This window comes from Ceratina calcarata, unplaced genomic scaffold (genome assembly GCF_001652005.2).
Source record: "Ceratina calcarata isolate Rehan_Ccalc_2016 unplaced genomic scaffold, ASM165200v1 scaffold53, whole genome shotgun sequence".
Lineage (NCBI taxonomy): Eukaryota > Metazoa > Arthropoda > Insecta > Hymenoptera > Apidae > Ceratina > Ceratina calcarata.
Window position 1 is genome coordinate 1,057,171 of NW_017176451.1, and position 22,168 is coordinate 1,079,338.

General features: G+C 44.7%; 1 long non-coding RNA gene across 1 annotated transcript; it reads right to left on the minus strand.

Moving 5' to 3' along the window:
• Positions 1-14,972: 14,972 nt before the first annotated feature.
• LOC113464777 (uncharacterized) lies at positions 14,973-16,182 on the minus strand. Its single transcript, XR_003389636.1, has 2 exons — positions 15,363-16,182; positions 14,973-15,272 (listed from the first exon to the last, which is right to left on the minus strand). It is a non-coding gene; the product is annotated as an uncharacterized LOC113464777 (long non-coding RNA).
• Positions 16,183-22,168: the final 5,986 nt, after the last annotated feature.

A 22,168-nucleotide genomic window follows, 5' to 3' on the forward strand; every position in this document is an offset into this window, starting at 1 on the left:
ATATTCCTTCATCGTTTTATTAAAGTGTCAACATGATATATAATAGGAATAGAGACTTCTTTTTCCTTACTATTACTATTGCTTGCACGATTTCATTCAAAATTTGATGCAAGAATGATCAGTTCACACATAATGGAGTGATATCAATACGATGTGAGATAGGAGAATATCCACAAACATTTTCAAAGAACCGCTACATGTCTGGAAGAATACGAAGCGCTCGGTTCAATTTACCAAGAATCTGGAATGCGGCCACGGAAAAATAAGAACAAACTTTTTTGTCCGATCCACCTTGCGAAAAGATCTACTCTGACGGTTTCGTGGATCCGTGAATAGGCGATCGACGCGATGAGGCAATAATTCTACGCGCGAACGAACATTATTGCCAACGTTGACAAAAACGGTCGACGCTAATCGCGAAATTCCTAAAGCGCGATCCCGGATAGCGTTTAGAAAGTACAAAAACCCGAACCGATTCGTCGCCGCTCGATTCCGATTTCGTTTGCCAAGTACCCATTGTTCTTCGCTGTTCATTGCTTATCGTTGGATCTCTCCACGGACATTCGCGATTAAGATAAAGCGTATCGTTAGTCGCAATTAGTTACGCGCCGCGCAAACCTAATCGTCCAGGCTTACTGCGTATCTTCTCGACGTTGCATTTTATTATGCATTGATTGTTTTAGTGTTCGTAAAGCAAACGAATGAAGCCTAAGATTCGAGACAGAAGAATGTGTAATAAAAGTATAAGAAATATTGAACGATGAAAGAATAGAATTTTCATATAAAAAAGCAGTAATAAGTATCAGATGCAAAATGGATATTGTATATGTACAACATTCACACAATATATTTTCAAGAACAGAGAAGAAGGAAAAAACGCAGTCACGGATTTCACAAGAATTTCCGCTATATCCATCGAGCGTCCGTTTAGGAAAGACAGAGGCCAGGCACGCGTTTTTCTCGTCTCTCATCTCGCCACGTCGCGCGCGTCTCCTTTCATTTTAACGCATGATCGCGCACCCGATCCGAACGGCGTGCAACACACCCACCGATCTCTAATCCGTTCCTCTACGCACCGCCGCACCGCTCCGCTTGCAGCCTCGCTCGAATAGAAAACGTCGCTTCTCGACAAGTCGCGACGTTAGCCATTTCGCGATAGGCATTTTAATTAATCGGGAAGAGTTCGAACGGCAAAAGGAAATACTAGGTTACAACAGACAGAAGAAAGACAAATTGTTCGTTAAAAAGATTTATTGCTGAAAGTTTCGTTCTTCGTTTTACAAAGGCGATTCGTTAAACAAATTGGCAACATATTTACGGACTGCCCACGCGTAATTAGATAACGTGTAAACACGCAACTGAGATTTTACGAGTGCCTATCGAAAACCACGGGCTGTCCTCATCGCTTGCTTTCAGTCGGACCGAGCCGCTTTTGCGTCACAGCTTTCCACGGATCGTATAGCCGGGAAAGAGGATCGCGATCGATTTCTTCTTCCGTCCCGCGGCAAGATCGATCTGCGATCTCTCGATATTCCAGACCGGAACGGTGAACGCCGCGCGAGCGAGCCACCGGCCACGTGAAACCCCTGCTCCGCTCCAACAGATTACTTTCACTGTTTGACGAAGCTCGATCGCAGTCACGATTATCCTCGACTTTTCTCCTTTCGTTGCCCCGACGATTTCTGAAATACGATTTTGAACAATTCATGTATTTAATCAAGAAGTATACAAAATTCTATCAAGTATATTTGGGAGATCATTAGGGAGTCATTATTGAAGTACTAATTGTCATCAAATACAAGCTTTTCATACACTGGATCGCTCCAACATTTTTAATTTCAATCGGTAGAATCGAACCGATTGAAATATCGTGTAGGACAAATTGCGAGACACGCGGAGCTTCGGATATGAAGAAGTCGCGGCGATCCCTCTCGCGGGCTGTCCTCCATTACGGCGCGGCGGCGCGCGGTTGTACCACGTCGAGATAAACAAGCCGATTAAATGGAAGATTAACTATCTCGCGCTAAAACGAGCTTATCTGCGCCTCGGTTTCGACACGAGGCCGCCGTCATCCTTCGCTTCTCCTCGATACACGCTGGACCGCGACCACGCGAGATGCAGAATCATTCGGTAACTTCCCCCATTTTTCCTTCCTTCGAGCGAGATCCAATATTAATATCTGTACTCAATCGACACGCCTATGAAAAATTTCGACCTTATTATTATTATCTGCTTTATCAATTTCCAATACAATTATATGTTTACCACTGGAAATTTAGCAAAGCACGAATAAATACGAGTCTGATAACGAATACACGTTGGAATTATTATCAGTTGACAGAAAGTGAGGCTCTGCCAGAAGATAATAAATTAATTGTCAAGCGTAAAGTGAACGAGTCATCCGACTCTGATAATGGTATGCAAAAAAGAAGCGAAGAAGAAGCAGATACACATATCTATTTCTTTATGTAACGATTCGCTTATGGGACGCGCCTTGAAGCATGTCCACGAGCATCGATTGGAAAATTTCCATCGGACGCGTTATCTTGTTCGAGGATCGTTACAAATTCTCGTTGCTCGTGATCGCGGATGAAAAAGCGCGAAGCTCGCTGAGAATCCGTCGACCTATCACCTCGCGACGATCGCCGAGCTGTCCTCGCCGAGCGATCGTTATCGGAGTTCGCGTGGGCGCCGCTCCGGCGTGCGTTTCACGCGGAACACGCGGCTTACAACGTCTCAATGTAATCGCTTCTTCGCGGCACGGCAGCAGCTCTAATTGAAATAGTAATTTATGCATCCGAACGAGATCTTCTTTCAATTGAATTTTCTGCGATTAGGATCGTCTACAATCTACATGTATAATGTGTCCTGAAGCTCTCTTCCTGTATTTCGTTTCAATTTTGTGACCTCCGAGCTGTTTCTGAATTCGTCTTTACACAGTAAATGCAGTTTGTCAACCGGAAGTCGAATTTGTTCAGTGTCAGCTTGAACAGCGGAGGAATCTTAAGCGTGACCTGAGCGCAAACAAATCAGAGTGTGGGAGTTGCTGTAGCACTGGGCGGAAGAGCCGTGGAGACACACGTGTGCGCGATTTTTGCACGTAGAAACTGCCTGGCAAATGCCAAAGGATTAGAATAACACGATAGTTAATTTAAAAAATGACTTTGTAAATACGAATGTAAAAAGATGAATGTGAAACAGAATAAGAAATAAAAACGTAAGCTGTACGGTCGATTAACTTCGTTTGCGGATCATCAAGGGCGCGAACGGCGTGTTGCCATTTATTGCTAGTCGCGGCGCAATGAAATGTCAAGCGTCGTAGTGAATCGGATTCTCTAGTAGGGAGGAGAGTTCGTTCCATTCACACAGAGCGACATCGGTAGCATAAGCTCAGGGCTGCGCTCCGACAGATCAGATAAACCCGCGAACCGCGAGAGCGTTATAAATCTTCGAGGAAGACGGTAGCCTTGTCGATACGCGACGCGTTTCAAGAAATCGCTGCTACCTGAGCGAAACCGATCGAATGCAAATTAACAGCGAAATCGTTTTTGCGTCATTCTGGTAATCGCTTACAGATGAATCGTCGATGATGCATACGCGCATTATCTATTATGTTTCACGGAGAACAAGTTTCGAAAACGTATCGCCGTTCACTGGTTTATCTTCGATTTAAAAAAATCGAGGAACGCTTGTCGATAATAGAAATAGATGTTATGCAATGGGAGAGAGAGGTTCGTCAAATCGGATAATTTCACTTCTCTCGGTTATTTTCGTCGGGGGGAAGGATCAAAGGGGAGACAATCGTGGGTAGTGGAGAACGATATACGGGTGTACACCGTGGTGTACCTGACACACGATCACCGACCGTCTTCCACATTTATCAACGAGCGAAATGTCAGGGGATCCCATGAATCGAGACGACGAGAACGAAGAGCGTCCCATTCACATGGAGAACTCGTCCTCCCCGCGTTGCGTCCGTGGAAATGTCAAGTCTCATTCGGATCTTGCTCTCGTCGCGAAGAGTAAAATATGCCGCCTGGTAACGCGTCGAAAATATTCCGCATACCAGATCAACATTTGAAATCTGAATGAAGAATCAAGTGGAGAACGATGAGTCGTATCGATACCTCAAAGGTTTCTCACATAAGGAGACATGTCGTATCTACATCAATCAACCCGGTATCGACAAATTTTTCTGTAATACAGATGGTGTTGCGACTTTGAGGCTGAGTTTCTTATCGAATGTGGGAACGAGCTTTAAAAGGGAACTGATGTTATGGTCTCGGGACGCGAGACAAAGCGGCAACAAATTAGTGGCAAATGTCGCGGACGAAAGTGGAACGAAGCCGGTTTCAGATCTTTCCCAAAGAAAGAAAAAAGGGGAAAAACCGATTCGCTCGTTAACCAAGCGTTCGCTCGTTAGAAGGTGGCCCGAACCCGGCGAGGCGCGGGAGTAGCGCTTCGAGATAAATCGAGGACCGCGAAACGGGTGACGAAAAAACGTGTACGCCTTACATAAACCCGACCACGCCCTGCCAGACCACGTTTCAGCCTGTGCACGTTATCCTAGCTCCAACACACGTGCACCGAATAGACATGGAAGCGTTTTCAACGCGGCCCCTGCTGATTGCGTCCGTGTAGAGGTGTTCGCGTGTACCTGTGTATTCGTGCTCCTCTCGAAACGTGTCGATAGCTGGCTCGATCTATGGGTACCGTGCCCTCTCCTATCGATACTCCGTATGGCTTTACCTTACCTTACGTGGGTGTTCGTAGGGCACCGGAACGAAAGTCTGCCGCGCGCAGGCTTGCTAAATCCTCGAAACGCTTCGAGAGATCCTATCTCGACCAATCCGGACAGTCGACCTGGTATTTCCCGAGCGAGCCTTTCTGTCGATTACCGACGCGTCCATTTCCCCGCGATTTTCATTCTTCGACCTCCGGCCCCAACATTCTTCCAATGATTAATCTTTTACTAAAAACTCCGTCCAAGCTAAGAATCATCTCTTACAAACAAAGAAAATGGATACAGCTCCTTCTTCCAGATGCAATCGGACGGTTATAAAAGATTCGCTTTTGCGATACTCGTATCGAGATCAGAATTGCTATTGAATGAATTGTTATTCTTGCTTATATAGGAATGTTCTTAAAACGGTTGCGCACATAGCGTACCAAGGACAGAATGAAACAACAGGGCGTCCTCGAAATTCGTCCATGTATTAATGAAGCAGATTGCGAAAGTGAAATGAAGATCGGTTCGGGAAGGTCGGGCTCCCTTCGCGGTTACCGATCGGCGGACCGTGAAAAACAGCTCGTTCCGCGAAACATTTCCACCTACAATCATTAGAGTAGGTTCGTTAGGATGTAAGATGACGTCGTTAGAATGGGATCGTCGAAGAATTCCTCTATTGGCAATCTTGTTTTTGTTCCATCGGTTGCGCATAAGGATGCACGATTAGATGCTATTATCTGGCTCGATCAAACGATTTAATGAATCATCGTTGGTACACGTCATCGAGGCATAATCTCTATCAATTATTACGTTATCGCTGCTCTTTTTGCGCCAGTCCAGAAAAACTTAGTACCAATAGCCACGAGCTGAATCCTACGTAGAATCGCTTTCTCACGTTTATGCTCGATCTCGGTCGGATAACGCGGCGATCAATGAAAAAAAAGAAAAGGAACGTACCCTCTTCTACTTCCATAAGAGAGAAATTCCCAGCGAGTATTAATTTCCACCACGTATTAAGTACGGCACGGGTCAGCGTGTAAATACCGCGGGACCGCTACTCATCCTCGCGAGAAGATCCGTTTTCGTTCCGCAACGATCGTTCGCCCTCGACCTCTCTCTACGCTGGACCTGAATCATCCAGGCCACGCCTTTTCGCTAAGAACTATAGAATTATCTTCTTCTTCGGCTAACAGTATCCATCCAGCGGAAGCTAGAAGATACTGGTAGATACTCAACAAGGACGTGGCGATCGCGTGCTGTTCCTCTTGCGGAACGCAACTGTTCATGCCGTTCGCGCGTTTTCACCCGGGATGCAGCCGGTGAAACGCGGTTCTATCGATAAGATCGAGAAATTGGACGGTGTGACCTTGATCCGCGTAACCCTCGATCGAGCCTTTTGTTCCGCGTACGATACTGTTAACCGAAGCCTTTGTCCGCTCGATTCGTTCTTGACATTTGCAAGGAAGAAGAAAGTGTTGGAGTTGCATCGGGCACTCTTTCTTCTTACAATCAGAAACGCATGGTAACAATTATAATCCCGTTGCCGCAAATTGAACGCCTCGGTTATTGTATTGTTTACCTTGATATTTAACGCATCGAATCATGAATGTCCATGTAAACAGGCGTAAGTATTATTTTGAAATGTTAGACAGAACGTTGACGTTGCTCGTAAAACGTAACGGAAGTTTGAGTTTCAATGAAGTTGTTGCCGACGAGTGGCGATAGAATTTTGAGACGCAAGTAGTACAAGAGTAAAATAAGTCGAACGGCGACAGGCTTTCGAACTTCCAGTTTGCGTAACGCGAGCCTAAATCGGATAAGCTACCGGTTCATCGATTCCGCGCGATAGAGGGGAAAAAAAATGATGGCAATTTGCGAGAAGGAGGCGATAATTAAGGTTCGGGCCGGGGCACGAGGGTACGGGCGGATTTTCTAACGGTTGCGGCGTCGATCGTGGTAAGTACCGCGTTGCTTTCTAATTATAACAGTGCACCGTAATTACACAACTCGGCGCATAAAAGGAGCAATAATAAAGCGCGTGCATATGTACTTACGTGTGTGTACACGATATAAATTTCTGATAGCCCCGCGGAGCCTCGATAATGGCTCGCGCACGCTGAAAATCGGAGAGGGAACGAGTAACGGTGGTCGCGTTACGATAAATCATAAGCAATTAATAAATCTCGCCGTTCCCCACCGGACGAGGGCCCGTGCAATCTCCCCGTAAGCAAAAACTGGAATCTTTGGCAAAAACGGATGAAAGATTCTTCATCGTTAAGCTCGACAGAGATTTATCATATACAAATCGTAACGGAGGTACGTCTTATAAATTATACTCGAAAATGTTTCGAGCAAAATCACGTAGTTAAAAATGCTAGGAAACTGTTACGTAAAAAATGAATTCCAATGTTCGTCTCAGTGGATTTCTACTGGTGTAAAGTCCTGCTAAGATCAGGGAGTTGGAGTGCTTTCGAAAGCTCGCAAGGTGAAACCGGAATGAATAAGGAGAGGGACGGGCTGCTCGGACCGAGCGCATACGTTCATATTTCACTTCCTGCGTGGCGGAATTACGAGGCAACGACTCTACGCTCCTAGACGATCCGAGACTTTCTACTAATACGAGCTTCGATCGGTCAGAAAAACGGCCGATAACGCTACGCGGTGGACCGATTAAAAGGACAACAACGGAGAGAAACTCGACGAGCGTATATTCGATCACAGAAAAAAAGTTGCAATATTTCTGCTCGAGAGCCGAACATAAATACCGGTACCGAGACCGTTTAATCTCTCAATACTCTCGTGGAACAGCAACAAGAAATATAGCGACGAGGGGCCGGATGACACGAAAAAATAACCGCTACAAGAGTGGATGCCGATCGGAGGATGCTTGCCGAGGATAAAGACGCGAAGATGTCGGAGGATAGCGCACCCAGAAAGAGAAGAAATAAGCCTAAACGGATCTCGGAGATGGGACATAGGTGGAGTTCCAGCGTTCTCTTTGATAATACGTTATATTATCGACGAGAGTTCGTGCATTCGTTTGCATTCAAACGTCTATACTTGTTACACAATCTATTCTATTATACGAAAACCGCTTTCGTACCTATTTAGATCACAAAATTCTAACGAGACAGTTGTTGGTTCACTATGGGCAGCGGAAGCTGAACGCGCAGCTGCTCTTGGCGTTCGATTGCGTTGCATATACAGCGAGACAGAGGGAGAAAGAGAGAGAGAGAGAGAAGGAGAGCGAAGGAGCGCTATTGGGAAAAAATGATATATGGAAGTGGCGGTGAACTGGATGAGGGCCCCCAAACGCGTATCGCCTAGGTGGTCTTGGCGCAAATAGGAAACCCGTCCTGACCGAGCTAAGAGCTCGCAGCCGGAGAATTTCCTCTACCGACGATCACCATGACGATGACGACGACGACGAGCCGAGTCGAGGCACGCTCTCCCGCGGAATCGGCCCCGCTCCGGTCAGCTCCGCTCGGCCGCGTTCTCTCTGCAGATCTCTCGGTCTTCGAGAGGAACGAGCGAGAGTGTGTTGGTCGGGCGTGGTCGCGGTGGCCATGGAATGCGCTCACTTTCACCGGTGAGCACCGGTGCCAGACGAGGATCGCGGTGAACACGCGGCGAGAGAAAGAGACGGCGCGATTCCCCGATCGCCGAACGTGCACGCACACGAAACACGCCTTTACTACTTGTGCAGCGTTCTGCACGCTCGGACATAGAGAGTGCAACACACTCTGCGGTACAACGCGACTCCGCTTTGTTCGTTCCGCCTGGACCAGAGCCAGTTCACGAATTGCGAGGATTTAACCCCTAATGACGCGTATTTCGCGGCTTCCACTACTCTTCGCTGAGTAATTTTCAAAATCACAGACTCGTATTACAAAATCGTATTAAACGGTAGCTGAGATCTGTGGAATCATAATAATTTCAAGAGTAATAAAGTTAATGGATTAAGAAAGAGGATGAATAGTGCACCTGTTTGTTTTATTAAACGCAAAACCTAATTGATGAGGATAGCTTGTTTTTACAAATGCAATTATTGCATAAACCACTAATTGAGCTTGCTCGTGGTAGCGAAATAAAGATAACCGGCCGCAGTAATCGGCCCTCTTTATCTTACTCCGCGTCGCTAAGAGGATCATATAAATACCCACGAATTTATTTGGTGCTGGCTGGTAGCTCGAGCGGAATCTGAAACGAGGAAAAAGAAGCTCGATCGGAAGTCGATGGTCATTAGCTATTCAAGCCGCTTTCAATCGACTATAATTCATCCCGTTAATCGGCTACCGTCTTCGCCTTCTCTTTCGACGCTGTTTCACTGACTTGAAATGAAATGCGATGACGGCACTAAGATCTATATATAAATGCACGTAAATCTCATCGTACAAGCATAAATTGTCTTGCCATCAATTTTCAAAGAAAAACGTCAATACTTTTCAATTTCGAGAACTTTTCAACTCTGAGAACTGCGAATGGTTGAAATTGCAATTATAATATATTGTAATTAACCAGTTGCACGGCAATTTTTCTGTAACTTCGATACTCTCGTTTCTTCGGCGAGCGTAAATTGCGTAAAAGTTGCGATTCGATGAGATTTCTTTCGCGCGGCAAAAGGAAAGGATGCACAGCCGTAATTGGCTGTCGTCTGGCAGAAACGTACCGGAACTTTCGTTCGCTCCTCCACGTCAGGAGGTTGGTTAATTAGCAGGGCTCGGTAAAAGTTACATAAACCGGTCGAATCCCCGGGATAGGAGGCTCGATATCCCGAATCACCGCGAAGCCTCAAGTGCCACAAAGGAGAAAAGGAACGACCACGCCAGACGCTGGCCATTATTATTGGCCGCGTCCCAGTTTTATTGCTGCACGAAACCGATTCACGCGCACGTGGTAAAAGATGAATATTTTTTTCTCCTCGTATTTACTGCACGACTTGCTCATCGGCACTTTCGTTCGTGCAGTGGTTACAATGAATAAAAAAGATGCAATTCTATTTTTAACAGCAATGACAAATACGCATGAAGTTCTGAAAAGGATTGATGTATGAATAAAATATTGGAATGAAGGTATGTCAAGCATGGTTTGCGTAGAAAGAGTGGACGGCAGGGAAACGGTGGCCGGTCAGATTTTTCCATCCGACTCGTCACCAGGCCGGCGAGCGGAATACATATGTATATCGGATGCACGGTTAACCAATTGGCATTTTACCGACATAATTACACGTTGCACAGGCGTACTTTTCACCCGGGACCATTCAACCGTGAATAAAAGCAGATAGCGGCTCTCTTCGCGTTGCTAAAGTGCACGCCGGGGTGGAATGGGAAAAAAGCGGGACACGTTGCACCACGTCTACGATTAAAATTGCCTCGTCTCGTCGCCACACCGTATAGATCTTTCGGCTTCACTACCGATTTTGCCTTATTACCGGAACGCGAGACGGTTTTATAGTTTCCTGTTACTACTGCACCTTTTAAATACCGTTTTATTACTTTCAATGTTTTACCGTGGATCGTAATCGGTAGCGGTTCAGGTTACGTTTATCTCACTGATTTGGTCGAAAAAAATTATACTGAGATTCCTCGAAAACTGTTCTTAAACTGGAATACTTCAAATATTTATAAACATAGAATTGTAGCGGTCGTAAATAGAAAGCTAGAATAAAAATCGAGATAAGATTTCGGACTGATAATACAATTGCAATTTTTTCATTTAATGGAAGGATTGCAAAAGTCCTATTGCAAACTAGTAAAAGTTTGATAACGGTTCGAAGTATTGGAGAGAACACATCTAGTCGAACGAAAGCGAAGGCGGAAAGGACGAAGCGTGAGCGCGGATGGGAAAAAAAGGACGAGGTGGAAGAGCGAGAGACCTGGGCGACAATGGGCGGGCTGATTTGTGAACTGGCAGCTCGGGTATCGTCGCGGCCCACGGCTTCATCGAACCGCCATAAATTTCTATGGTTAAACATGGGAGGAGGCTCTCTTTCCGGGTCCGTGGATCGCAGCTGTGTCGGCCGTGTCCTTCCTCAACATTCCTCGCCGGGATGTCCATCCAACAACTCCTGTCACCGTCCTAGCAATATGCTAACGAGGCTACAATCGTCTCCTTCCTGGATCCTAAACTTCTTGTTGCATATTCAATTTCATCAATTTTATATTATATAAAGAAAAGTTTATATGAAGTTCTATGAAGAATTTTTAATGTTCTATCATTTAATGGTAAATACAACACGATTTATGACCTAATTCTTTATTGTTCTTCGAGAAGACAGATATGGGTTAAATGAATAATAATCGTAAAACGATATTCTGAAATAATTGAACATGACAAAGGGGGCACGAACGACATGTGAACAACACGGATCGTTTATAGCCTGGAAACCAGTTTCGAATAATCGACGCCAACGATCCACCCATAGGTTTGCGAGACAGAACCTGCGACTCGTTCCCCTGGGTCAGGATGCGTCCGATCAAAACAATCGTGTTCCCCTGCCGGCACGTCGGCTCGCATTATCGACCGATCATTTTCTCGTTACGACTTCGTGCCTCTGGACCACCAGTCTTCGCGTCTCTTTACCCCTGCGGTTCCATCGATTTGCGCAATCAGATTTGCGGTCGTGGACGCATCGATCCAAAGCTGAATTTTATAATAACAAAAATGGTGGGAGATATCTCTTTGTCAGAGTTTCTTTCAACGAATGTTTCGCGAGTGATTAAACAGACGTCTTCCATCTTGTTTCGCAACGAAGTGACCGACGAAGGGAGGCAAGGGAAAAAGAAAGCTGCGGCGAAGACGATGATGGATTTTGCTCCGAACCCGCGATGATCCAACGTAAAAGGATCGACGATTAAGGTGAAACTTTTGACCCGCAAGAGATGCATGGTCTCTTTTCATCGCGGATCGCGCGGGATGCCGTCACATCGGCAAATAAACAAATGAACACACGAGCCGCCGAATTAAAGTCGGGTGTACGCGAATACCTCGAACAGTGGGGTTTCGAAAGGGGTCACGATCTCGCCGGGAGAAGAAGAGCGCCCAGTCGCGTTTGATCGGGGCGAGCCGTCGATCGATGACCCGTTGCACAAACCCACAATAAGTCTTCTCTTAATTTCACCGATCGCTGCACGTGGCTGGGAGCAATGATAACCGTGAAACGCAATAATTGTCTCCCTCCGCGGCAGGACGTCACGGACATGGTTCAATAATTATAATGGTCATCCATAAAAAGAGAAGAAGGATGTCGCGTCGACTTTGATTGATATTCAATCCACCTTGCATCGATTTTTCCCCGCGAAGATTTAAAAGGTGCGACGTACACGCATGATTTTTGGCAAATTAATATCTTTGTCATAAAAATACATTCATCGAAGTTGCGTCAACGCGATTCGCGCCGTCGAAAGGATTACCAGCAAGTGAGTCACTGTGCACTCGCCAGTGGATGAAGTACCGTTATTGGCACTGCGTTGCGTTCAAGCTGCCACCGTCGGTATAATAATCGCGGTACAGATAAGAGCGGGAAGAGGAATGCGAACGTGCAATATGCTTTCTGACTCACTGCTAGACATTTTTCAACCCTCCAGCTGCGCACCATTATTCCACATTTTTTACTCAACATCGTAGATTAATTGATATTCGTTTTTCAATTGTTTCACAATCCTCAGATAGTAAATGCTATCCTATACGGAATTTTATTATTTTTTCCTTGGTATACGCGCGTCTGACAATTTTGCAACTTTTTCATCACGGTTTCGGGCAGGATTAAAGAGACTAAGAAGGACTGTTGATGCATCCGTTTCTTATAATTATAGGAGGGCAGTTATCAGGGCGGCGATCGCGGTCCTTAATTATCGCACGGGAGAAAGTGAGTCAGTCGGAGGCTGACTGCCACGAAAATAAACGGGATTGCGTAATTAATAATAATTCATTGACGAAATCATAACAGATCTGCTCCCCGCGTGGAACTCATCCGACCCTCGTAATAATAGGGTCGTCCGTTGCAAGGGCGTTTACGTGGCAAATTGCCGCCTGTATATACCAATCTCATATCTCATTGTTTCACTTATTTGTGATTCTCGTCCTTCAATTTTAAAGAACATTAGTGATATGATTGAAGAACACGATTTTATGGTTTGCTTGTACAGTATTTCATACACGTTACGTTACTTTCACATTACAGTTATTTATTTTGAAGGACAGTCGATGATGTTAATTGACTTGAAGCATAAACAGCGGTCAATTAATTTAAGTGGAAATGAATATTCCTCCTTGTTCGTGACTTTTTTTTCTAAAGCGGCAGATCAGTCGCGATGATGAATGAGATATAAACACACCGATCAATTAATTCGCGACACGTTATTCTTTCTAGTTCAATTCAAGTTTCTTCTTCTTCCATCGAAGAACAAGTCCGGCTGATGAATGACGCGTAAATAGCGGCTAATTAATTTACAATGCGAGCGACCGAGTCGAGGCGAAATAGATAGTGGCTAATTCTGTCCGTCTTCCGTGCACCGTGGCTCTCTCGCTGACTGGCTTCTGTCGTATACGTAAGAATGTCGCTCAAAGCGTGTACGCCTAGACCGGTCGCGCGACTAATATGGGAGTGCGCGCCTGGTTGAAGCCTCAACTGGATCACCGATCCGGCTTGTCGATCGAATCGTTTCCCTCGATCTTAAGCTCTCTTCACAACTATGGTAATCAATCTCGAACAAAAACAACCTAATCAATGTCGATTCCCATTTTAAACTTACGTTTGTGATGCTTAGCAAAAGAATGTTGACATGTAAAAATGCCAAGGAAAGTGTCCCTCTTGTTTCGTGGAAATAAATAGAATGAGAAAAATGATGTGAAGGATCCTTAAGGGCGCTTCTCGTAACTACCGAGAGCAAGAGGAGATCGAGGGATCGTAAGGTGATCGAGGAAGTCTCTGATCTATGGCACGAGTCTGGCGACTTCGTGAGCTTCCGCGGCTCGCTTTTTCATATTCCATGAACCGCAGCTTGCGAAATCTCGTTTCTCTCCTCGGTTTTCCCTCCGTCACAACACTGTCCTCGAGCCACAGAGGATCGTTCAATACCCCCTACAGAATACGTCCAATACTATTAAATTACATTATTATATTAGTAGATCATTGGCATACCGGCAATCTTTCCTCATTTTGGATGTACATGGAATATCAAATTTAATAAACTCTAGAATATAAATATAAGTAAATCTTGAGTAATGTAGCAATTTCAAACAGATTACAGCGTAGACCACCTACGAAATTTTTCTTTACGGTTCTCCACCGTTGCAAGACGGGAAGGTCCAAATTGGCGCGGCATTAAGGAAAAGGCCAGGCGGATCGTAAAGTTAGCGAGATAATAAAACGGACGTAATGACGCTGGTAACGCGTGCGGAGTTGGCAAAGCATCCGGTAATCAGCCAAGAATACCAACTTGAAAATCGCTACGAGATTCTCATGGTAACCAAAGCCATCGTCAATTGTAAAAATTTGACATATGCAAATTGAAAAATGAGTAAAATAGTATGTACTTTGTTAAAAGAAGCATGGGGGTTGAAATGGACATTAAATTAACTGGACATTAACGAGATTAACTAGACTAACAGTGTTGCGAGATACAAAGCAGATTGATTTATAGTCAGCGTCAGTAGAATCTTGCTCGCGGTAATAGGTAAAGTCCGATTAATGGTACTAATTGAAGCGCTCGGTTGAAACCTGCTGCGATTACGTTCGCTACTTCCATCTTATTTTTTACTCCGGCAACATAGTTGCTCGCGCGAAACCGTGTTTCTCTCTGTTAATTCTTTCCTGCAGTTTCTCCACTATCGCTTTTATGATCCCAATCGCGGTGGTTCCCGGCAGAAGGAAGAGGAACTCGGCGGATAGTTTTTTCTCTCGATTACGGAACAATGAAACGTACAGAGTGGACGCAATTATCTAATGTCGTGAAATGTTTCCGGGAACGCGTCTTCTCGTTACCATTTCGGACCACGTGGTGCATCGGGAGGGAATCGAAAGGTTTCGTAGAAAGCGGCCTATATTATTCGACTGTTAGACGCACGAGAAATTCACCTGGTCAGCTTCAATTGCTACCAACGATCCACTTAAAGCAGTTCAGTTTGGTCCTAGGTTGCTTCACATCCTGTCAATGAGGAACAAACTTGCAACTCACTTTCTACTGATAATTTTAATTAGCGATATGAAATTGTGGTTAGGGAATGAAATAAATTAAACGCGTTTAACTCGTTCATATATTTTATTCAATAATTCGTATCGTACGTTTTCAGTACATAATATCATGTCTGCAATTGAATCGCTCAGCCAAGTCGTATCTTTGCTATCATTCAAACATCGTTCACAGTGAGCATCTTTATAGTGGGAACCGGAAGCGGATGGACGGTCGATCGAAAAATCAAGATATCGATTGACTGGAAACCATGATGAAAGCTAATATGCATTAGTACGCAAAACCGCAGAAAGTTTGATCCTTCCGGTCAGATCCGGAAGCGTTCGCCGCGGATACTCTTGCCGGCTGTTCTGCGAAGTAGGCGTTTGAAATTGAGGCGCGGCGCGCCGAAAAAGAGCGAATAGATCTAGGGAACGTGGCAAAAAGCGGCTACTACTCACCAGATGGAACAGAGGCGATGCGATTGAAATAAAAAGAGGAGAAAGTAATGGAACTCGCGCTCGGATCGCGTTCCGATGGACCGTGGGACCACCGTGGACTTGAGCATCAGAGTCAAAAGTTCTATGGAGAACTCGCGTTTCGGAGATCGTCTTGACAGGCTAGAAAACGTTTCTAGGTGTATGCATGCACGAGTGGTGATGGTCCGAAGGAAAAGCGGCGCGCGATATAAAATTAAGAGCAGCAGGTCCATTAATTACAAGCTTTCGCTCACGATTACGCGAATCTATCCGGAATGCTTGGCGAGCGAGCCGAGTCCGGTTGAAATTTCGCGAGATAAATCACTCGAACCGTGCCGAGGTGGGCTGGATCGCTCGCGCGAGCCTTCCGGAAGCTGTCCGCTCGCGACGGGCACGTTCCTCGCGTTTGCGCGAAACGAGTATCGGTAACGGCGGCGCGGCGCGAGGATCGAAAAACGCGCGGGGACACGTTCGATGGAACGAAAAGTATAATGGAGGTGGCTGGTCGGTGGTGAAAGAGGCGGAGGAGGAAGAGAGGAGGTGAACGTTGAGAAACCGAGGCGTAATCCGAGGCGTAGATGCACCGATAGCGACTACCACCGACTTCCAGAAGCGTTTTCTCTCTTTCTCTCGCGGCACGCACACGACCCAGAGATTCTACGCCACCTTCACCACCTCCGCTTCCTCGAGCTTGTCTAGCCGTGGCGTGCGTGCGCGCGAGCGCGCGGGAGAATGCGAGCGGACGTATGGGCGGTCTGCTCGCTCCGCTCGGCGTTGGCCGACGTCTTCAAAAATGTGGGGAGCGGACCTCGCGCGCGCAGCGTCGCTCCGCTCCTACTTACTCTCGCGATTACTATTGACGAATCTCACTTATCAAGGTTGCACTCGAATCTGAAAATCTTTACGAGATAGAAGCTCCTATCAATGATACTAGACTATTATATCAATTTAAAAATGTGTTTGAATCCCCTCTATTACTGATATACCTCGTCTATTTTTATTTCTTCTTCTTAAAAATCTGCAACCTGTTATTTTGATGGATAGAGCAAGGCAATTCCTCTCCTTACGTGGATATAGTCATTCCTATCGTAATGTCTTGATTCTCTACTGGAGACTAATATACGGATCACGTTTCACATTTATCTAGGCTCCGACGCGACGCACGAACCGAACGATTCGCCGTTGCACCGTTCAACGTGATCGCTGATAACGTAATGATAAGAGGGGTCGGTTGATAGGCGGGGTCGCGATGAGAACCGCTGCAGCTGGGGAGCGGACTCTCGAAGCACTTTATCTCCGGGATGTGGGTCGCGACTGCCGCCCGCCACGCGAGCATAGAACGCTAATACATACTATCTTAAGCCTCGTGCACACGTGGTTAGATTTAGACAGAATCCGTGTCCTTCCTAAAAGACCTTACAAAAACAGGCTCACAATGATAACGGTAATAGAATCAAGTACAGAAATTCTGAAAGTTGGACGATTGAAAAATTGAAAGAGAAATCGGATTATTGCATTGAACAAATCACTTGACTAGATAAATAACATTTTCCTAGAGAAAATATAAATTAACTTAATAAATCGGTTTTTTCCGGAGAGTCGAGTACTTCCATGGTCATACATTAAACATCTCAGTTCATAAAGTAAGATGTCAGAAAATAGTAAACATGTTCCTATTTAAGTAGGAAACACCTTCTCTCCCTGCGGACATTATTAGAAAGGTTAATTTGTAACGTTTGAGGAATCATCCGAGAGGCTTCGAGGGGAAGAGAGGGGAGAGATGGCCGACAGGGATTTTCACGAACGCGCTTTTCACTTTCCAAGTGACGGAACGAGGTTGAGCAAAGAACGGGGTACGTTTGCGGAAAATGTGACTGCTCACTCGACTATATGCGGAACTACATCCGTTTGCGTACAGAAATTGATTCCATTACTCGCGTTTGAGGACCAAAAGAAATTCTGTTTAGCGCAGATCGTATTCTAATCAATGTAATAACTTAAAAGATATCGTGACGATTACGCGTTTTAGTCGTTTAATGACTGGAACGACTGCTTATTTCATCGGACTATCGTTTTGAATTCGATGCTGCGCCTGTGTTGTGATTGACATTCCTTTAAATTTCTCTCCAAGTTTCTACGGGAACGATGAAACACTTGAATTAGCGCTGCCAATCGGCAACGGGATTTTTAATTGAAATGCAGACAGACTCTCGATTTCATCGTTGCCAATCGTCTCTCAGTGGCATGGAAATAGATGATCGGAGAACAGTTTTTATTACTCTTCAGCAGCTTCACTTTCGATATTACTTTCGAGGACGGCGACGTATCCAGTATCAAGCCAATCCTTCCACGGTCAAACGAGAGAGTCTCTTCGCTTTCATCGCGCTGGACGCGAGTCGAGGAAACTAGATCGACCGGATGATCTCCACTTTTCCGTAGTGACCGGCTTCCACATTCACCTATCGTTTAATCGCGAAATTTTCGATCAGATTGATATGCCAGCATGAACGTTTTAGATTCTCAGCATTGAATATATATTTTTCTGCGAGTTCTCTATTTGTAAGTTACTCGGAAATCAATATCCTATCTTCTGTCTGTTGGCATTATTTATGCCTTTTGAATGTGAAACATATTCTCTCGAATCACGTTTGACTGATAATGCATCAGACAAACGTTATCGTGTATCTTTGGCAACGCGGCAAAATGTCGAACGGAACATTACTCATACAATGAAATACCCTTACATAATCTTGTAATTCCGTATTTCAAATTCTTTACAAAGGGTTGAAGTTCCGTGTCGTAAGCGTAAGCATAATGACATTTAAGTGGTCGCTGTTGCGACGTTATCCTCGTGTATTGGAGAATAGCTCTGCTCTTTCCTCAGTGGTAAGCGGCCGAATGGCCAGCCGGAGCGAGGGGGCTGTAAAATAAAAAACGGCACACGCCTCGCGGTGGCACGAACACGCGCGCGGTTCGTGTATCTACACTCCCGCTCATAAGTCACGCACAGTGTAAGATGTAAAAACAGCAGACTTAAGACAAATTGAATTTGTGATAAATAATTTTTATTTTAACGAATTCACTAAAACAAGCTGTGCTAATTTTATTCTTACGTAGATAGACGAATTATTAGACAGTGAATTGCATAATTCAATCTCAGAATGAGAATTCCTGTCGATTTAAACAGCAAAATTAAATGCCTGCATTTTTCCCAATAATTCTTTTAGGGCAATTAGGTTTTAGAATTACATAAGATAAGCAATTATTTAATCCTTTTATTAAAATTCCTAAAGGGGTGATATTTTAAATAGTATAGCTTTCCTGATTTACAGTTTCGTACAAATTTATGGGAATATCAACGAGTTTGTCGTGATGACTGTCTAACTTATGGACAGGAGTATATATTATTCCGTGGTGGCCGTGCAAACGCAAACGCGAGCGTGCAAAGCCGAGCGAGCGGTCCACGCGAGCCTTCTCGAGGGCTTTCTCTGGACCACCCCGCCCACAATCTGTGTAACGTATAACGTATACCGTACACCGTGTACCGTATTCCAGCTAGCAGCCTGTGCCGTGCACGCGCTATCCCGATAGAGATGGGATCGAGCCGACCGATCTACGCGGATCGTGTCCAAAGCGTTGCGAATCGCGCCACCGTTAATGCCTCTGCCTTTCTAAAGACTTGGGAAAGCAACTGGTAGAATTTCTATGAAGCTTAATGAAGAAGAATCGTTCGTTAAGTACCTGGCTAATAACAATTGTAATATTTTAAATATTTTTCTGAAGTAGAGTTACGTATAGTAAAGAGCCTTAGAAATAGAACATTAAGGAAACGAAGGATTGTGTAATAGAGACGAGTTTCTGGTTAAATATGAATATTGATAGCTGACGACTGAAGTGTAGATTATATTAATGCTCAATTCAGACTCGCTCCCATCTCTAGCAACTGGATCCTCGATCCCTGCTCGTGTCGACTCGCCGTTAGAGCAGTACATCGTTGATGGACAATTAAATAATAGACCAACATGCATTGTCCAGTTCTGATGTTTTGCTCTTAGTCTATTTAGAATACAAGATTTCATGCCAAAAATTTTAAAGTATTGGAACATATCATTGGCCAGGTCGAGTTTATAACTTTGCCGATTCCAGAATTCTACCAGCATTTCCTAAAAGCATTAATATTACCAATGCGAATTACATTGCTATTATTATGCTAGTTGATCCTATCAACAGATGGAATGTGTCGGTACCAGGATACATGAGGATGAAAACCTTGTTCCCGTTTTCTAAATATAGAAGTACCGATAAAAGCAGATCGGTTCTAATTGTAAGCTCGTTCTCGGACGCGTATACCTGAAACTGATTTTCTATTAACGGTCAGCAAGAAATTGGCAATGGATTCAGCTTTCCTTCCGTTAAAGCATAACTTAAATTTAACGAGATCATCCAACGATTTTATTCGAAAAGGGAAAGGAGATCTACGAGTAAAATTTAACGAGGGAAGCGAGAGGAGCAGGAATGGAAAGAGACGAGAAATTTGCGGGAAAAGGAGCTGCCGGTTGCGTCCATCGGAACTTTCGATCTTCGAGCGGACAGCAGCCGGTGGAAGACCAAAACTAGATCACTTCGGGATGTGGTCGCCGACCACGCCAGATACTGCTCAAAGAGAGAAAGGAATCGGCTTTATTGGCCGCGTTCACACCAGGCGACGCATTAAACGCTACCAGTATCGCGGATTTAACATCTTGTTATGGACATCTCGCCAGACCGATTCGACCCAGAGCCAGGAAAAAGTAGTCTGAAAGACGTAAAATATCCTTTTAAACATATGAATTAATCTACTGCTAAAATTCTATATCAATCATTGTTTTTTTCAATCGTTGACTTGTCTTTTATTTCTGGTCGAAATCTAAACTGTATTCTGAATCTACAAGAAAACTGTCTTACGTTCCTACATCAATCCAAGGCAACTTCCTTAACTTCTTTCAACCATGTATGATTACATCTGCACTTTAAATTGTAAGGAGAGCTATATTGTAGGAACCAAACCAGTTAATTACTTAATAAAATGACAAATGTGTTAATCGGAAGTGTACGGAGCTGGCAAATATTTGATCCTCGGGAATTAATTGACAACGATCGATCGATCGGCAGGGGTCCTTTGCGCAAATAAAACGGGAGAGCGCGTAAGCGTAACACGTGCACCGTTCCGATAATCAATTAACCGGCGGATTTCACCGGCGGATCGCGAAAACGTTAAAGAGAACGAAAAGGTGAGTCGCGAGCCGAGCGGATGAAAGCTAAACGGGCGAAGTCGATGGCCTGCGCGCTTCCGTGGATGGTTGTCGGTGGATACCTACTTGGTTGCACGCAGCACGCTACGAAACAGCGGGACGGTAATTGAGATTAAAACGCGAACCAGTAAGGCAAACAGTAAATTAGCTACCCGCAATCTGGATTATCTTGAAATCATTATTTAATGAAACATTCGCCAGCAGGTGTAAGCACAGTTTTTGGCCTTCCAGTCAGAGCCACTTTATGTTCAGAAGAATTGAATTTTCTATTGAGAGAACCGAACGTAGCTATCATCCAATTAAAGTTTATTCATTTTATTTGATTAAGAAGATTGATTTCAGAACGGTACATGGGTCGATGGATAGCTGATTTCATTGATGGGGTTAATTAGAAATTGAAGCTCCGGGCGGAAAGAAAAACACAGGGGCAAATCGGAGCGAGCGAGAATTCAGTGAAAGTAATGCTCGGCCACGCGTCTTGCCCGCGACTTTTATGCGTCGTGTAGGAACTTGGCGTGCACACGTGCACGCACGTGGACGCCCCGCTGTTTTCCGTGGAAGCATTCACGAAAAATTTCTAGCAATTCTAGCTAATCACCTACCAACACGAGAAAGTCTCTCTGCACCGTTACATTCCCGAGGGATGCTTAATAATTTCGACCGAGCGAATCTTTGTAACATTATTTATCAGTATCGAGTGATCGTGCACTGTTGAATTTTATTTAGCAAATTTATGCATCTCGGCTTATCGAATCCCATAACCAGGCAAGGGCGTTCTCGTCCATGTAGCCAAGGCGTATCGCGAAATTTCTTCAACATCTTAACATGCAACGTCTTCGAGGATGATATATGGAACCGTAAACGTCGCATCGCGCGACAAAAATCTGGGTATAAAAAGATTGCAATAAGAGAAACAAAAAAGCGAGCCGATGCACTCGGCGTTCCACGAGAAAGCGACAGGTGAACAGGTGAATTCCAGTTGATAACGGGCGCGTGCGTGTTCGACTTGTCCATATAATGCAATTTCTCAATTTTGATAAGCACCACGAAACCGCGATACCGTGCACGCGAACTAACCTCCGTGTTCATCAAACTTTCATTTACTTTGCTTCCTAGATCTCGTCAATCTGCAATTAATACGATTACAGGCACGATTTCTTTAGTATTCGAAGCTTCGACTGTTTCAGCAAACTCGTTTTTTGTCCGTCGCGATTTACGGAATGGTTCGACTTTTTTGTGCTCCGATAAAAAATGTAGGAAACATCGGGCAGAAACTTTCGATTGGTTACACTTTTGCCATCCCCGATTCGTAACGCTGTTCTGAAACGAATCGACCGCGGTCTAGTTTCTATCGATCCGAATCGATTACTCTCGACAACGGATACCATCCATTGTATTCTGAACCATGGAAAGTACTCGAAGATTTAAACAGATGGAACATTTTACACGAATTCAGTACCGCATTGCACTTTGTACTTATTACACATAGGAGTGATT